Raw genomic sequence first — 19869 nt, forward strand, 5'->3', positions numbered from 1 at the left:
GTAATGTAGTTGGAAGATTGTCATTGACAGTATATTTGTGTTCCCTGAGAGAACCTAAAGAATCAATTTTTAAGAAGCAAAAGCACCTAAAGGACTCTGCAGTCCATCATTGTAATGGTTGACCAGTTAGTCTGGTGTAGAGAAATTGGTGGGGAGGTTATCAGTTCCATTGGAAAAGGCAGATAAATCAATAGTCTTGCAGTGAGAGAATGAGGCAGAGCAAAGTGGGTTTCATTTAGATAATGTTAATTTGACATTGCAAGATGCCAGTTTGTGAACAGCAATGCACAAATCACATGGTATACAGTTACAAGAAGAATAACCTCAGAGCACCAAATATCTTAGTGTAATGTTGGAAACGAATACTGTTAAGACATAGTATAGTCCCTCACAGGAGTATTATTGAAATCATTACTGAAAATAGGTGGTCAATAAACAGTGACCGGTGTAATAGGACCTGGCTCATTGATTTTAAAGGCAATGGACTCACATGAAACATGTACTTCTCATTGTAGAGTCATTGGGTTGCTGTCAGGTCTCAGTCAAAACTGATCTTATGATCATTACATTAAAATGCTCTTGTTGCAAGTGAAAAGTCCAATTACAAAGTTTTTCTTTTATAAACCATTTTGCAGGCTAATCTAGGTGTAGTTGTGAATCCTGGTAGATGCATTCATATAAAGAACATTTGGTAATGGAACAAGGGAATTAACAGAAAAGCCGGTTTGATGAAAAGTCAACTTCAGAGGCGCAAGTTGACGCCCCCCTGAGAGAACTCGACGAGTCGTGCTCCCAGCGGTGTTCTCAGATGAACTCTGCCTTGTGCTGAACTGAACCTGTCGCATGCCACTGTCCATTGATATGGGCTGGCAGGAGGATTATAATTCACTGCTGTGATGTGTGTGGGGAGAAAAAAGCGCAGGCAGCCAATTCACCGCGAAATTCTGGACCCTGGCCTTCAAGACTCCGCTGGACGCCCATGCCTTCCGGATTTATTATGAAGGGCTGGCCCCACAAATCCGCGCCGAGATGGTCAGCCAGGAGATGCCAGAGACCTATGAAGCCCTCATTCAACTGGCTCTCCGCATTGACCGCCACCTGCTGGCTCATCCGAGAACAGCCTCATCAACTCCTGTCGTGTACTGGACTCCCCGACCTCCGCCATCACTACTTCGACCCACTGGACCCACGACCCACGTTCCTGGTCTTTACCATCTCGCTGTCCTCTTACAACGTGAACCAACCAACAGCTGGGATGATGGGCGGTAGTAGCCTAGTGGGTAACACACTCGCCTATGAACCAGAAGACCCAGGTTCAAATCCCACTTACTACCATTGTGTCCCTGAGCAAGACACTTAACCATGAGTGTCTCCAGGGGGGGGAATGTCCCTGCAACTACTGACTGTAAGTTGTCCGGATAAGGGCGTCTGATAAATGCTGTAAATGTAAATGTATACCTACGGAGCTTCGCTTCAGACAATCAGCGCACCTGGCCCGGTTACCTCCTTTAGGCGGAGCTGGCCCATAACCTGCAGGTTTCTTCTGCCACAGGACACTGCCCTTTTGAGGTGTGCTTCAAATCCTCAGTCGGCTGAAACCCCTTCATCCTAGACCCCTCCTTGGTGACTGAGTACCCGCAGCGTACCGACTCCAATCGGCCCAATTCGGCCTAATCCAACCTATAACGCGAACGACAACATCCACGTGGTGTTGCGGCTCACGCCGGCTCTCGTTCACATATTAAACCAGAAAAAACTTGCCTGCCTCCTTGCGTCCAAACACACGCTCACATTCTGGTCCCGTGCTGGTCTTCTGCATGGACCTGTCAGCGTGGACTAGTTCAATATATAGTATAATATATATTATAATATTATACATATATATATGTTGTTTGCCGACTCAAGCTTGCCTACAGGGCTGTAAATGGAACTGCACCCTCCTACATCAACACACTACTACCTAGCTACACTCCTGCACGCTCTCTCAGATCGGCAAACGAAAGGAGACTAAAAATTCCTTCTTCACGGGGTCTCCGATTCCAATCATGTCTGTTCTCCGTTGTTGTCCCTGGCTGGTGGAACAACCTGCCCTCCTCCACACGACTAGCCGAGACTATCACCACTTTTAAGAAGAAGGTGAAAACCCTCTTATTCCAAAAATATTACAGACAAATCTAACACATACACATGCATACACATTGAACAAACAAATACAAAATGTATAAATACATTATAATTTTTCTTAGTCTAGCACCCAACACTCTCCGAGCATGTTCTTCAATGACAAGTCTAAGCCTTATCAGGGCTCTTAGTTTGTATACTTGATATTCTATAGAAATCGAACGAGAATTGCTGGTGTCTTCCCATTGTAAGTCGCTTTGGATAAAAGCGTCTGCCAAATAAAGTAAAGTAAAGTAAAGTAAAGTCAAGTTCTACTTAATTGACGGATAAGGACTGATTACTACAATGTGGAGTAAGATGTGAGTTTCACAAGAAAACGTTAAACTGCAACCTCATGAATGTTGTGCAGGACATTGAACCTCCTGTGTGTCGAGCGATTCGCGGTCTGATTATGGTCTAAGAATCCCCAGGCTGTATCCAGGCTTGATGACCAGGGAGCCCTTCTAATAGGGCTTCCAAATGAGGTCAAAAGGAGGACAAAATGTTTGTCTTATCCCAACAGCCCTTTATGCCTTGTGTATTGCACATAAACAACAATATATTCCTTTCCCCACACACCTTAAAAACACAGAGGCTGTCAGCCGGCATCTCTGAGCTTCTGGGACGTGATATTTGCTCATTAATGCTAAGTGAATTCTGGAAGCTTATGATCTCTTCAGCAGGCAATATTTGTTTGAACCAGTTAATTACTGGAGGATAACATAAGGCCATTACACTCAAGTATGTCCTGTTGTTTTATTTCCCTTTTATTTGATGGAGTCAGATAATGGAGCTGTCTGGAAGGGAGTGGTCCGAGAACTGCAACCACAACTCCTAATTTTCATTCAGTGCCGGATTTGCATGTAGAGACAGGGATTAATGGCAACGCCAGCGTACTAGGTTGGTTGAGAGATGGCCTGGTTAGTTTAACAGAGACCAGAGCATGGAGCGAAGCAGACGCGACACTGTTTATGTGTTTAAAATGGACTCTTGCGGCACAATCAGGCATTTGCTTTTAACTCCCACTGGGGTGCCATCATGCAAACATGTCATATCACTCAAAAAAAAAACATCATCTTGAAAGCACATGAGTCCCCATAAGCCTGATGGCATTCTGAGATGCCAGAGTGCGCTCAGCGAAAACAGGTTATGCAATGGCTTGCACCCAGGTGTTATATCACAAATTTCACTTTTTTAAGGCAATTACATGACATGTCTAATTTGAAATCAGCCATACAGACCCAAATGTATCATTGCTTTTTATGATTACTACTATTATTATTATTTTTGATCCTAATTTTTGAAAGTTTTTCAATTAATTAACAAAGGAAAAGGTATCTTTTGTTTGAATGATGAATTATTTAAAAAAAAATTTAATTCAGCATGTGGGTTCTTTTCATCTGCTGGCATTACAGTCATCATGTGCTGCTGTGAATTACGAGTTTTTACTGATTTTCTCTTGCAGTGTTGTTCATGGTGTTCACCACCATGTCGCATTTTATTAGTCACTCAGAGTCAGACTCAGTTTACCTGACATGGAATGGACATCGTAATGTTGTCAATATTCATTCTTTGTAATATCCACAAAGCATGCCTAATCGTGGCACACTAATTGTGAGCTTTAATGAGTATTAGAAATGCCAATGTAATCAATATACAAAGTAATATTGATCTTGGTATTCACTGCCTCTTTCCTTTGGCAAAAGCCTGATCCCAGAACTTGTATTTATATATTTACATGTTTAAACCTCCCAGTGGATTGGTGTACCTTTGAGTACACATGCATTCAATGGAGCTACACACAAGAAAAACACCTTGTTAGGTCATGGTCAGGTGACGCTGCTGTGTTTCTCGCTGTAATGGAGTGTATACCTTGAGGGAGCGCCCCAGAGCCCTTTAACCTCGCTTATTTCTCTTCTCCTCCTTCTCCTCCCTCTGCGCTCCCCTCTTCCTTCCCCAACCCCCATCACACTTGCCAGGGTTAATCTGGCAAGCAGGAACTGTACTGACTCACAAGGGCTGCGGGACACTGTGCAGTGTGGGGAAATAGACCCGCACACACACATACACACACGTACACAGCAAAAACCAGAAATATGTCGATCTGTCTGAGTTGCTTAAAAACACAGTGAGTGCCTTAGTGGGTGAAGAAGGCACCTGGCGACTCTGCTGGTTTCTGCTGTAAAAAGGGCTCCTTTTTCTCATATCATGCCATCTGTGTACACGCTGTGTTTACGCCCTCCGTCTCCGAAGGCTCGGTGTGCTTGTGAAATTGCCTGACCGTGTGTGAGAACAAGCCGCGAAGAGATGGAGGGGAGAGCATTCGCCCTCCCAAACGTTGATGCGACACTCGTCTGTGGAGCACCTGCCCTGCAATTTACCTGTGCGTACGGGAGGGCAGGAGTGAACAACCGCACCTCCATTCCCTGGCTTTCCTGCTGAGGGCCACAAACAAGGAGAGCGCGGCGTGACATCGAGGGCGGGAGCGGAAAAGCCGAGGCATCTGTAAAGGTCACAGTTCTGACCTGGGAGGCGAAAAATCGGGAAAACATTCAGGAATTTTTTGCAGCCGGGGTGTTTGACTGTAACATGTTGGTCTGCTCCTCTGTGCGGGTGCGTGCGGACGTGTGTAATTGGTCAATAACAGCCAATTAGCTGCTTCTTTGAGCACTGAATGGTGCAGTGTGTGAGCTTGAGCTGATGTTAATGGCAGGATGAGTAGATATCTTTCAGTTGATTCATCTATAAGTGCAGAAAGCACCGTAGTATGCGATGTACCGCAACATCACAATGGGGCGTCCACATGCTAATGCAGCCTTCTAACGTCCCACATGTCTGCTGTTTGTGGTTCTTGTGTCTCTTGATTATTGGATTGGCAGATTTTAAGGTTGTCAAAAAATAGATTTTCAGATATATATCGATACTTTGTATTTTGTATCCATTACGCTTCCAATTAGCACTGGTGTTGATACTTAAATTCCAGTTGGTGGAGATCACCAGCACACTAAAACAACTGTCAACAGGCATTGCAACAGACAACCACTCCCCCGGCTACCTGGAGAAACCAATGCTGCTTGTAAATTTGTTTCAGTGATTGGTAAATGGGTTTTGCATCTGTTATTAAATGCACATATTTAAAATAAAATGTCAATTCGATTTGCAATTCTCGGCCACCGTCGTCAGATGATTCATTTTAATTTAGTTCCCTGTGTACCATCCTTAGCATCGGCAACATTCAAAAGACAAGACTGGCATGACAACAACGGCTATTTCTGGGCTCTTAATGAGATTATTTTGTTTGTTGCATTTGGCTTTTAACCGCTGCACATTGATGGTGCTAATAATTTGGTTATGGTGTCTGTTCGTGGGTTGATCGATAGTTCTATGCAACTCAGTTTCTCTTTTGTAACTGACCCTGCACCCCTGATGGAGACGTGACAATCCTCACACGCTGTGTGTCAAATGACATCCGTCTCTGCTAAAGATGCATGCACTTTGCATGATTCACCACCTCTGTGAAGCTTTGTTCTTGAGGCCACTGTGGCAGCTGCCACGATGGAGAGTCACGGTGCTTTGCTACAAACCCGGCCAGCATTTGTATGCAGCCCTTTAATCTGTTTTCAGCCACAAAGTCTTTGGGAAAGGCCAGGTATCGGCGTGCAGCAGCTTGAAATGAAGAGCGCATTGGCCGATTGTGCCCCTGAGGACTCATTCAGGATGCTGTCAACAACGCTCATCTCCTGAGCTCTGCTATGACCCTTAAGTTTCTGCCTTCCCCCTTGCTTATGAAATGCATTTGTTACAGTAGGCGGTTAGGTGGGTAAGACACTCGCACAATCCAAAAGTTCACAAAGTCACAGCTTCAAACCCCACTTACTACCATTGTGTCCCTGAACAAGACACTTAACCCTGAGTGTCACCAGGGGGACTGTCCTTGTAACTACTGATTGTAAGTCGCTCTGGACAAGGGCCTCTGTTAAGTGTACCTTCTCAACTCTGAAATTGCATGGGCATAATTTAAAGAATACACACAGGGCTAGAAGCCTCTAAAAGTAGACAATGGCAGACAATTTAACAGCTATGACAGCATTTACTCTCATTACTACTGTGTAGTTTCATATATCATATTTTCATGAATTTTGGCTCAGGCTTGCGTTCTGGGCATCTCGTTGTTTGTCGTTTGTGGTTTGCTCCCCTCCATCCCTCCTTCTATTTTAACAAGATGCCAACTTTTTGCTGATTTAAATCAGCCTGACTGCATGACAGTGTAGGGTTGTGATGGGTGGATCCCACATATAGTGCATTCAAAAAATAATAATGGTTTATTCACATGGCACTCCGTTAAGCAAAATGAATGAAATGATAAAAAGATGGGTTCAGTGTGGCATATGTAAACATACACACATAGGAATCTTCAGAATTGGGTTCAGATTGGGACTCAGATTGGGTGGCCAATAAACATGTGGAAATTACGACTCATGCTTCATGAATCATTCTTTCACAACTAGAGAATGATATGAACCCGGTCATTGTCATCTTGAGATCTGCCTGTGCCATCAGGACAAAAACTCAGATCACTCTCTCAACAGACTTGTACAGTGGGGACTATGCATGATGATGGGTGCATTTCTTTATGTGCTTCCCTTTTCACTCTGACTTGCACCTTCACTCTGGAACTTGCTCAAGAGTCATATCTGTCTGCCTGCTTTTCTACACCTTCAAACATGTCAGGTTTTCTACTACTTTGGTGGTGGTTCCCAGTTTGGAATCCAGCATTGAAAATGGTGTCGGTGGCCAAAAAAGAGAAGGATTTCTGACCTGGAACTTAAGGCTCTGAATCAGTGGAACAATACTCACTGGTTTCAAACTCCAGCTCCAGCACTGGCACAAGTGTAGAAGAAAAAGGATCATTCTAATTACGGGTCTGATTCGTTACCTGCTAGGCCACCACTGCCAGGTTTTGTGATGTCCACTTTCCTTCCAAGTCTTAATTGGACAGATGTCAAGTTTTAGTCGACTAAGAGCGAATTATACATCAATATTTTAGTCTACTTTTTGTCAATGAAAATTGTATTTCAGTTTCTTTTTTTTCTTGTAAGTAATGCAATTCTATTTAACCCAGTCAATATTGTACAAGCACCTTGTACAATAACAGACAAAAGCAACATTTTCTTTTAGTCAAGCCCATTACATAGTTAAGACAAGGTTATCTTTTTATTATAATATTGTTAAATTGAGAGCAAATAATGTCTCGTCTTGTTTTCGTCAACAAAAACGAAGAGACATTAAGTCTAGTTTTTATCCTGTAAAACATACAGAGTCTTGTTTTTATTCATCAAAAAATATTACAGGACATTTTTTATTAGTTATCATCATGTCCAGCATTCATGTTATTTCAGGGGCTCCTCTCTGTTGGCTGATTCATCACCATTTTCCATCAGTCCCACTTCCTTCCTTTTCGCTGGGATGCAGTTTGTGTTGGGGATGGGTGTTTGTATAGTGGGTAGAATAGAGGAGCCTTAAGGAGAGCTGTGTGTCAGGGAAGAAGAGCGATGTGTCCATGTTAAAAAGTCCTTAATCCACGTGCATGTTAAATGTCCCCTGGTATGGAGGCGCTGCAGCATCCATAGTTTGACCTGTTATCCCTGCAAGCATTCAAATATTGATTTATGAGCCTAATGTGCTTTAGGACCCATTTTTCATAGCACTTCATGCCTTAGAGGTGCTTTACAGGATATCCTCGTGGAAGGCCAAGAGGGAGCATTTTAACTAAAAGTCCAATACATGACACAAATGAAATTTGTGGTTAGATTATTCGTATTTCAGCATGAACAATTGGTTTGACTCGGCCGATGAAGAGCTGCTTCGGTCCAGGTTAGTTGCAGTTCCAGCGCGGCCGTCATCATTCAGTAACGCCTCAGGCTTACATCATCAGAACTGCGACGGCCTTTTATCGCATTTGAAGCAGCGTAGTCTCGTAATCCACAGTCCGCACTGAGAACGGTCGCTCTGTTTAATGTTCTGCGTTTCATGCGAACTCTTTCTGCATCTGCATACGGAAATGGAGAAGGCCGTAGTTAGGATGGAAACAACGAGGGAGCGGAGAGGGAGATAGAACGATAAAGTGGAGGAGTGAGGACACGAAGAGAGGGGGACTGTTGCCAGGGACAACAGAGTCTTCAACGCAAAAAACTCCCACACAGCCTGATCCTTCCTTACACTTGCATGTCCACCATACTCTTCCTCACCTTCTTGCTTAAAACTGCAGCGCCTTTTCCCGTCTGCTGTAGACACCTCCGGTATTGATTCAGTCAAAAATGATTCCCCGCTGCCAATCTTTACAGACTGTAATGTGTTAGGGGTGGGGCTCCAAGACGACAAATGGCGTGGATAAAATCGACGACCCTGCTAAGATTAATTATGACTTATAACTTACATTGCAGACTACAAGCTCGTTTTTTTTTTTTATTGTGCTTTTTTCTCCAGTCCATCTTCCCATCCATTCCGCTCCCATCCTCCTTCCTCTCATTTGTGCCGGTGATAGATTGCTACTCATAGTCAGACTCTTCCCTCGATGCGAAATTTCTACATCGGCCAGGCAGCCAACACCAAGATTTCCCATGGCTCAGTCTCACGAGTTCCTCTCCATCATCATCGTCCTGTCGTGTGTGTCAGCCGTGCTGTTCACATCCTGCCCTCTGAACTTCTCACTCTCTCTCCATGTTTCCTCCTGCAGTGCATTTACCCAAAGCCTCTTTGGCTTCAGAGGCGCTCAGTGAGGATTTTAGCGGCTCTTCCCGTGGCCCTGTGCACCTCCACGAACGAAGGACCAACTGGGACTACAGCGTGAAACCTTCTAGCAGGTGGAAAACAAAGGACATCCTCATCCTCCACGTTCGGTGTCTGAACTTGAACATTTGGAAGACAGGAGGGAAAATAGCAGGTAGGATGTGACTCTGTTTGCAGCTTTCCAAGAGCTTTGTTCATTGGTTCTTTACAGCTGTAGTCTCAGGGGAGTCACAGCCCCAGGAAATATAGTGACTGTGAGACCCCACTCCCCACATCCCCTAAGAGCTCCTAGAAGCCCCCAGAGTCTCTGTAGCAGACAAAGATAGGGATCAATGCAGATCAAGCAACTTCCGACTGATTGCTTCACATGAGTGTAACCTACACAGGGTGCTGAGGTATCCAGCAGTGATTGTCCCCCTGGAGACACTCAGGATTAGGTGTCTTGCTCAGGGACACAATGGTGGGACAAAACTGCTCATTATGGCACGTAAAATGCTTTAAAAAAAAGACTTTTGCTGTCGCAAGAGTACGAGAATGTTTTTAATAATGGTAGCAGTCTTCCAGTTGGCTGCATCTGACACAAGGTCACATGGTAATGTTTCACACGCCAGAGCCAAGAGTCTACACATCAGATCACTGGACCAAGTCCAACAGTGTCAGTTTCACCCTCAACAAGTCCTGAAGTGTCACTTTCCCAGTGTCACTTTCCCTGCCGAGGGAATTCCTACAGGATTCCGACTCTACAAGACCTGGGCAGTGAAGCTTACTTTGAAGTTTGCAATAGCATCCAGTTGAGAACACAAATCCTTAGAAGGGTCTTTAATTTAATTTATTAAGTATAACGTGAGACTACATAACTTTTGCCAGGCTGATTCTTTTAAAGAAATTTCTTCACGGAGTGAGTAAAACAAGAGCATGAATAAGGCCTGATGTTAGCTGACTTTCCATGACAACGGTTTTGAGTCAACACATTGTGTTTTCTGCACAATTTCAATTTAAAGGTTACTGGAAAAGCCACTAGAATCAGTGCTGCTATCAGTGAGATTCAAATAATGAAATACAGTGAAATACAGTGGGAGCTGTATTGTTTTGGCTTCAAAAGTAGAATTAGGGATATACTTTATCCTTTAGTACTAACAGGTTTATGCCAAAAACTTTAATAATTGTGATTACATTAACTATAACAAAAGCAGTGATAAATACACATCACAATGAGTGTGTGTCTCATTAGCACACAGACAAAGATTATACAACATAAAATATAGAGCAATATATACAATATATACAGTCAGGATCATATATACCGATATGCACAAAATACAGATTAAAAACAAGACAATAATAACACTGATAATAATCAGAATAATAATTCAGTAAAGTAGAGAAGTGTAAAGAAATGTGGGACACAGGTGTGGAAAAAGTAAAATGATCATTTACATTCATCAGATGCCCTTATCCAGAGCAACTTACCATCAGTAGTTAGAGGGACAGTCTCCCAGGAGACACAGTGTCTTGCTCAGGGACATAATGGTAGATGAGATTTGAACCTGTGTCTTCTGGTTCATAGGCGAGTGTGTTACCCTCTAGGCTACAATGCACACTGGAATAAACAGTGGCAGCACAGAAGCGATCTAGTTACTGAAGTTTTATTAAATGACTTTTGACACGTATGAATGTGTCGTGAGAGGAGAGAGGCACAAATGCTCGACATTCTTTAATAAATGTGGATGTTTAATAATTGAAAAGAAAAAGGCGTGGTACACAGTTTAAACAGAAACCCACACAGCAAACGGAAACAACGTTAAAGCAGGACATGTGGGGGTTTTGGAGAGACTGACATATAAAGGGGCCTAATCACCCCAATCTGACAGGCAGAACCTTCGGGTGATCCAGACCCAGCACACATGTAAATGTGTGGCACCTGGCTAGCCCAGGACCACCAAGGCATCACAGAATGTGCTCAGGGATGGGGAAGTCAAATTCCTCTTCCAATGGTCCCAACTAAATGAAAATACACATTTACACGAGGCAACAGGACAGGATGTTGTCCTGTCTGGAACGAGTGGTGGGGTACAGAAGGACACAAACACAGTGTATTACTAAAATAACATGGGCCCTCACACATGAAATAAGGGTTATAATGACAAACGACAGAATGAGGACAGGACATGGCAAGGATACGTAAATACTAGTACTAACAGATTAAAAGCACAAGACTGAGCAAAAGAAAAAAAAAACTTTGTGACCAGAGCGCCGGGAGACGTCCAGGAACGTCGTGTCAACGTGAAACAGACACATGCACACTTAGAATTTGTTCTGGGGAGCAACTCTCATTCCCTCATCGCTGATGCTGGCTGATGCATGTGCTGCGATTGGCTGAAATGGAGATAGTCAGGCTGATTCTGTGAAGTCCCTTCACAAAAGCAGAAATGTGTTTATTCATTACACACATTTATCTGTAGACTTTTGTCAATGTTTTTGCTCATTTCTACATCGATGTTGCTTTTGGTCAAAATAAAGTGTTTTGCCATTAACAGAACTGATTAAGGAACGATATTTTATTACATACGCAGTCTAATAAACTCCAAATAAAATCCATCTGTGCTGGACAAGACGTATTACCTAAACCATCAAGCAAAGCCTGGAGGCTCCTGCGAAATTGGAGAGGTTAATAAATGTAGTTGGTGCGTGACGAAAGAAAAGTTCCCCGCAGTGAAGGAAAGACCAAGATAGCGAAGCAAAGCTGCAGACAGTGAGCAGAGCCCCGACAGGCCTCCAGCGGGGGCGGGGTCAGCGGCGGGATCGGCCGGGGCTGCAGATGGTGCGGTGGCCTCAGCTTGGTCCTTGCGTCCCAGCATGGGACTAAAGAGCTGTACGGCGTGTGACAGCAAAGGTTAGAGCTGGAGTGCCGAACAGCCACACACACCGTGATGAGGACATTTAATCTTTACTGCCGCGTGGGCGTGTGGGAGTGTGTGCGTGCATGCATGCAGTTGGATCAGCTCCTCCTTTTATGTTTCTACTGAACATAGCGGCTCCGTCACTCGGGTATTATGCCATTGCCGCCGTTCCCCACATTGCTATTAACTGACAGCCACTGTTATTACAGCCTGACAGCAGTAGTTAGGATTTCCTTCATATTCGCCACAAGCTACTTCTGTACCCTCTGTGATAATAACAAGTGCTGGGGGACTGACACCATAGGTGTGTGTGTGTGTGTGCATGCGTTGGAGTAACAATAGAAAGCGAGAATCATATCATTCTTAGGCAACCCCCACGTCAGGACGTATACGAGTGCATAAGGCAATGACGACTGAATGAATGCCGTACGCTAATCTCTCGCTTGGAGATACACCTGAGCCCAGATTCGGTGTAATCTCGACGCTGGTTTCTAATTACGAGTCTCAGCCCGAACCACGGGCCCTCAAATCACCACTAATCCCTCAATTCAATCTTAAACAAGTCCTCAGCCTCACTCGCATCTCAAGCCGTGCCTGAGTCTAACATGGAGGCGGACCAGGCCTGCTCTTACGGGAATAGAAGGGCTGTTTGGATGATACCTGTTAGACGATGACAGCATTCGTGTGTATGTGTTAACGCGTGTGCGTCTGTGTGCTCTGGCGGTGCAGCCATCCATTTTTTACCCCCCTGGGTGTTGCGTAGTTTGCGGGCAGCTGTGAAATTTGGTCAGTGGTCCTGCAGGTCAGATTGGTCGCACACACACATACAATCTCAAAGGGGCTCTGTAAAGCCCATATTTATTTCTAATTCATTCACCTATTCATCCCCACACTCACACACACAAACACACACATACAGAATATTCTCTCTCTGCACAAATCCATGATTTGTGTGTAATGAGGGTTTTAAGTTTTCTAAGAGGATTTGAACAGAGGGGGTATATGGATTTAAGCCGTGTGCATGTGTGTGTGTGTGTGTGTGAGAGAGAGAGAGAGAGAGAGAGAGAGAGAGAGAGAGAAAGAGAGGATGCACATGTATTTCTGCATTCAGCAGATGATGATGAGTCTTTACAGACGAATGTGGCTGGGAATTTGTGTATTCTGGATCATATTGTGATTCTGATCAAATGTGCTTTTAATACAGAGGCTTTAAGATGCTTCCCCAGCATGACCCTGAGTCCTCAGCAATCTGAAGGCTTTTTTCAGCTTCACTTTTGTTTAGAGAGAAATATTTGTCAATCGTTTGACACCCTGACATTTTGGGGTAGTATTTTTGTGCCTCAATATAAGATGTAGTGCATCCCGAATGAGGAGGTATCATTAAAACATCATTAAAGTTCATATTCTGGCTTCCATTCTGAGTAATTACACATACTCTGCAAGATACAGATCATATGATTCAAGATACTGATATACTAATTTATTCAGGATAAATAGAATTTCATTCTCTGCAAGATCGAGCATATTACCTGAAATAATACCCCTGCACTTGATTCTATTTAGTCTCAAAATGGTATTGTTCTTTTAAATAGTATATATTTTTCATTGTTCAGGTAAAAAAGTATAAAAATAGCAGCATTCATCACAATCATGCAGATGAAAATCAGCTTACCAGTGTTCCTAGCTGTCAGGCAGTCATAAGGTAGGTAGGTAGGTAGGTAGAACTTTATTAATTCCTCAGGGAGGATCCTCCAGGAAATCTTGTTTCTAGCAGTAGCAGAAAATAAAGTCATGTAAAGAATATGGGAATTACAAAATATATATTAAAAATATTAAAATGATATAACAGCGATCACACAAAAATGTGAAAAAATAAAACAGTGGTGGAGATAGCAATATATGTAGTTATTGCACGTGTTAATTGCACAGTCATGTGTCCTATTGCACAGTCGTTAATGTATGATTGATTGTGTTTGGCTAGACTAATTGTTCCTGCTCCTCCCCTTTCTCCTCTGTCCTTCTGTTCCCCGTCCTGCCCCTCAGCGTGTGGGACAAGGGAGTTTACAAGTCTGTTGGTTCTGGACACGTAGCTGTAGCTTCACATCACGAACCTGAATTTACCAGGTTCTGCAGTCTCTTTCACTGGCTTGCCGTTGGCTTTAGTTCAGACAATGATGTCCAGTTTCATGTCTTTCATGGAAGCCTATTTGTTATGGGTCCCTTAATTTTGGTTCCTTAATTAAGTTCCATACAAAGAATCTTAAAACGTTCATGAACCAGCTCTGGGGGATGAACTCATTTTTGACAGTGGGCAAGCCTCTGAGGCACACAGAAAGCAATCAAACAGAATGGGGGCCGATAATGAGTGTATTGATTCAGACTGGGATTTGGTTTGTTGCTAAGTTAGCGATGGATGGTGACAGTCTCGCACCCCAGGGCAGACATGTTCTGTGAACGGACATTTATTCACTTTAACATCTCACAGTCCAGTGTTCTTCAGGCCTCATAAACTGTAATGCCGGCCAGCAATCTCATTTCTAGAGGAAAATTGTACTGAAAAAAACAAATAAAAGAGATGATTTAAAGAGACGTTTTCCCTAAAAGATCAGCGCAAATCTCAAATTTTTATCAGTCACCACACTGGCATAACCAGATTGTTATCTAAATTTATATAATCCATTCGACTCATATGGGTATTTTTATGGTTTTAAATGACAGTTACAACACACTGTTTCCCCAGCAGCAATTGACAAGAAGTCAGGCATCATCATCGTACCAGAATGTCCAGAGTCTGATTGAGGATCTGTTATTTTAGCCCCCCGCATCCTTTATCTTGTTCTCATGGTCACTGGGGACAACTGGTAGGAAACAGAGAGCTGTTTCTTTACTCCGGTCACTCTTCACCACAACATAGCAGTACAGCGTTCTCAAAACCACCGACAATCAACTCATTCATCGCTTAACACCCCATTTCTGCATCACGTGTGAGCCAGGCCCACACCAACCACCGTGCCGAGGCTATACCTGTAGTAAAGCTAATTGTGTTCATGTAAAACAGGGGGAAAGCGTCTGCAGTGTGGAAGTACTTCACAATTCAGAATTATTCAATTCTTGGTCCTGCAAGAAATCAAGGGAACAACGGAAAATTTTGAAAGATAATTTTACTCAATGAACTAATAATAATAAAAAACATGAGTTCAATGAGTTCATGCCTGGATGTGCAACAGGCATGGAAAGACATGACCAGCCAAGAAATCCTACTGAGATAAACCCACCTTCACCAGGAAAGTAAATAGTCATGTCAAGCTCAAATCTGTTACAATACACAAACAAATACAACGTAAAATGAGAATTGTAATACCTTCTGGAGACTGATGGTGGCGTTACAAAGTGTACATTACATGCCATTAACCCTCCAAAAGGCCATAAGCAGAACAAAACGCCTCATTGGATTCTAAGTGCAACCACCATCCCCAGGAACATAGCTCCAAAATCCTTTTTTTATTATATTGCTTTCCAAATTACCTGCTTTGCTGTGCCAAAAATGAATTATAACAACACCGGGATGTTCTGAAGCCAAGAGTGGAAATCACCCCAGAGGACCGAGCCCATTGAATCAAGAAAGTAAACAAATCATCCAAGCAGCTACACAGAGCAAAGAGGTGGAAAAGTGATCTTAAGCATGCATGAGCACTAGGAATCCGTTATCTACGACAACACCATGGCGGTCTTATTGAAGAAATAACAGCATATGTTAACTAAACACACACACGCACCCGCACACACACACATACACACACACAAGTTTTCAAAAGCTTGGGTCAGTGGTGGCCTTACAATTAAGGAAGCGGCCCCGTAATCAGAAGGTTGCCGGTTCCGATCCGAATCCCGATCTGCCAAGGTGCCACTGAGGTGCCACTGAGCAAAGCACCATCCCCACACACTGCTCCCCGGGCGCCTGTCATGGCTGCCCACTGCTCACCAAGGGTGATGGGTTAAAAGCAGAGGACACATTTCGTTGTGTCACCATGCGCTGTGCTGCAGTGTTTCACAATGACTTTCACTTTCAAAAAGAAATGCCATTATTATGTGTCACCTGTACAGGCATGTGTTTTACCTTCTTTTCCTGCACATGGTAGCAGATTTGCCAGTTTCATAAATCACTCTCAAAGTCAGCAAAAAATAAATGTTTAGCTCTCAAATAATTCATAATTAATATCATTCATAATATCTCCACTGCATGTTCAATATGATGTTTTTATTCCATGTGTCAGTTGCATCTATGTCAAAATTATACCAAAAGGTGCACACACAGTGTTGTTTCTCCATTAGTAAACTGCAGTTTATGTCCTATAAACCAACTGAACATGAACAGTCATTATTTTGCAATGATGTCTTTAAAGGATACCGCCTCAGAAATACAGTGAGGTGATGATTGTTTTTTTTCTACATGGATTCAAAGTTGTTCAGCATGAAAACCATCATGGATGCTGACAGGAACTGGACTAGATATCCACCAGGTTCTATCCAGCCCCCTGTATAGGAACAATGCGTCTGACCTATAAATCAATGTAGGACAGGCCAGAAAAAGTCTCCTGGATCTCCGTTTTTAGAAACATTTGCATAGTTTGGACCCTGAACATTCCCTTTTATCCAAAAACCATTTAACTGAGGACGTAGAGCGGAACTGACCGAGTACATACTTGTCCAGAGCGACTTGCAATCAGTAGTTACAGGGACAGTCCCCCTTGAGACACTCAGGGTTAAGGGTCTTGCTTAGGCACACAACAATGAGGCTTTTGAACCTTGTTGTCTTCTGGTTCATAGGCTAGTATGTAACTCACCAGGCTACTACCTCCACTATATAACAATATATATATATATACACACACACACACACACACACACACACACACACATATATATATATATATATATATATATATATAAAATATTAGAAAGACATTATTGTATTGTACATTATGTATCCTTATTGACTATAAATGCTAAGAGAAGGCAAAATACAGCATGCTGACATATAACTTGCAGAGATTGTGCTTTTCTGCCGTCACATAACACCTCTTGCTCGTCTGCCCCAATATAGTCCCATAAATGTTTAAGAAATGTGAAGGCGAGCCAACCATCTCTGGTGATCATTCTGAGCTAAGCTGCTCCTCTACAGTAAAAAGCTCTTGAAAGTTCATGTACATGCCCAATGCAGCCATATGATCATAATCCAACTGAGAACGTCTTTGTAGAAGTTGTGAGTAGGATAGTCCGGATCACGCTGCTCAGCGATGTAGAGACCAGTTTACAAATCTCTGAAGTCTCTAAAGTTATCCTCCTGTTAAGAAGACCAAGTCAGGCCATCTGTTTTTCTTGCCTGTTCTAAATGCTCCATTTCAATAAGCTTCAAGTCATGAGACTATTTAATAAGAATTCAGAATGAACTGAACTCTGTCATTTGTGCATGATTTCCACGGAATGACTTACATCAAATAACCGCACACCTCAATAGCGAAGAGAACATCCTGCCCTGGATGTCTGACATATGTTCTTATTGGTTCTAATCAATGATACCTAATCTGGAACACTTAGGAATTTGAATGCATAAGGCTGTACTTACATTTTCCGTGGCAGTTATCTGTCTTTGTTTAAAGATGTACTCATTTATTGCAGAATTTTGTGAGGGTTACAGCTCAACATCAGTAAAATATGGACTTCAGACGAGATGGAAATGGAACAAAAACCTGGTTCTCCAGGCTGCTTTACTGTCTCTGGCCCTGCCGCACCTTCTGACGAGACTTTCGTTTTTTTTTTTTTTTTTTTTCAATGAGCTTTCGGGATCAGCCCACATCCTGGCATCGTTCATCAAACTGTGTGTTGGTGCGCTGCACGGATCAGCCCAGCCTGAGCCGTCCGTCAATGCCACTAATTAGTGCCCGGCTCTGCCGGCGGTTTCCCACTGGTCAGTGTGTGGTAACTCGCCTAACTCAGCCCTCTGTTAGTGTGTAAAATTGGAAAAATAAAAAAGCCCCCTCCCTTCTCTCCTGTTTCTCCATTTCCGCTTTCGATGTGTCTCACTCCCCTCCATTTCACTGTCAACGATTCCCCTCCGTGCGCACCCCTCGTTTCTCTCATCCGCTCTCCCCACTCCTGGCTTCCCTCCCCCTGTTTATTGCCGTGTCAGCACTCTCCGCAGAGGACGTCTCTGACTCTGACTGTGCAGGGCGTGAGCTTGTTTCTCAATGGTTGATGCGAGATGGATTGAATTGGGGGGCTGGCGAAATGTGCCGCTGGAAATGAGGGTAGCTGTGTGCCTTTTCAGCCGCGTTCGCTCTCATGTTCGCAAAATATTCAGTTGAAGGCATGTGCCGGGTTCACACAGATTACTTTTATCATGGGGTGGGGGGCTGTCGTTTCATGTTGAGTCAAAGCAGAGTGCTGTGCTTCACGATGACAATCACTTCAAAAATTTATGAAGAGAGACTTTTTAAACATTTTAATGGGTTAAAATATCCACTAGGTTACAATTGTTATTTTGTCATATTTTGGCATGCAAAGAACCTGAAGCTGACACTGTCCTTAAAGTAAACTGTAGATAATGGATTAATACATTTCAATTCATACATTTAAATATGATTAATTGCTGTTTTACTATTGTATAGCAAACAATGTAATTATGATTATTTTTCTCTTATGCGTTGGGGCATAAATGCTGCACAGGATCATAGAATGCTGCACGGGATCAACTAGAATAAAGGACATTCAAAGAATCAAAAGGAAAAAAAATATTAAATGAGATATATAAACATGCATTTTATTTTTTACTTGATGATACCATGACACATTTTGCTTTTACTAAAGTTTACTCAATGTCAATCCATATGTTGTTCTTTAAGTTATGATGGGCTGGTAATAAGATGAAAACCTGAGATTTATGAAATGATGTGTGACCAGCTGGTGCTGCATGTGTAAAATATGTCATTGTGGCAGCAGGGCTCAGGTGGAGAAATAAAAGAGTTCAAATTTTACCCTTGTACCCTTTATACCTTTCAGTTCCTCTCATGCACTGTTGTTTTGGCACATGCGTTTCACAGAACTACATACAAATGGAATAAAAATTGCTTTAAAGCTGTATGTTTGTAATTGTTCAACTAGTTTGAATAATATAATTTTGGAGTCTGTATAAAATACAAAAGGAATGATGACGTATCAGATATCTCTCACAATACAGTTTTTCACAGTCAAATTGGTGCATGTCTCAAAACTGCCTGTTGATATCATTTTGATCAAAACACACTAAACTTGTCCCATGCTGAAGAGTCCGACCAACCAAACAATCATTCTGTATGTCTACACTTTAGCGTCAAAAGTGTTGAACTAATTGTCAAAATCTGTCAAACATACAAACAAACGAATCTGTCAAACATTTAGGGGCAGTGGTGGTCTAGCGGTTAAGGAAGCGGCCCCATAATCAGAAGGTTGCCGGTTCGAATCCCGATCCGACAAGGTGAGGTGCAACTGAGCAAAGCACCGTCCCCACACACTGCTCCCCAGTCACCTGTCATGGCTGCCCACTGCTCACTCAGGGTGATGTGTTAAATGCAGAGGACACATTTCACTGTTTGCACCATGTGCTAGCTGTGCTGCTGTGTATCACATGTGACAATCACTTCACTTTAACATACAGTATTTGTACTTTTCTTTCATTTCAAAAAGCTAAAGTAAGTCACGTGAACTATGACCAGTTCTCAACAACAGCTCAAATGTTAATTCCACAAACTTTCAACTGGAAAAAAAAATATAAACAGAGCGGAACGTTTTGTGCATACTGTACAATGTATGGATGTACAGTGAACAGTACTCTGAGGAGTCACATATAGTACAGGTACAGTATACGCCACTAAACTGATGAGGAGTGGTGGGGGACTGATACTCAGCGCACGTGTTGCACAGCTACCTTAGTCCTATTGCTGTTTACCTTTATACTGTAGTATTATGCCTTTTTTAGGATATT

General features: G+C 42.8%; 1 protein-coding gene across 3 annotated transcripts in view; it reads left to right on the top strand.

Annotated features, from left to right (window-relative positions):
* elfn2b (extracellular leucine-rich repeat and fibronectin type III domain containing 2b) overlaps positions 1-19869 on the top strand; it is a 73858-nt gene that overhangs the window by 11906 nt on the left and 42083 nt on the right. For 2 of the 3 annotated variants that reach the window (XM_028985198.1, XM_028985199.1), the window contains exon 2: positions 8897-9103. The exons of the other annotated variant lie outside the window; for it this stretch is intronic. The gene's annotated coding sequence lies outside the window, so the exon portion shown is untranslated. The remainder of the gene's footprint in view (positions 1-8896; positions 9104-19869) is intronic. 3 annotated transcript variants of the gene reach the window in all.

Source organism: Denticeps clupeoides, chromosome 7 (assembly GCF_900700375.1).
Source record: "Denticeps clupeoides chromosome 7, fDenClu1.1, whole genome shotgun sequence".
NCBI lineage: Eukaryota > Metazoa > Chordata > Actinopteri > Clupeiformes > Denticipitidae > Denticeps > Denticeps clupeoides.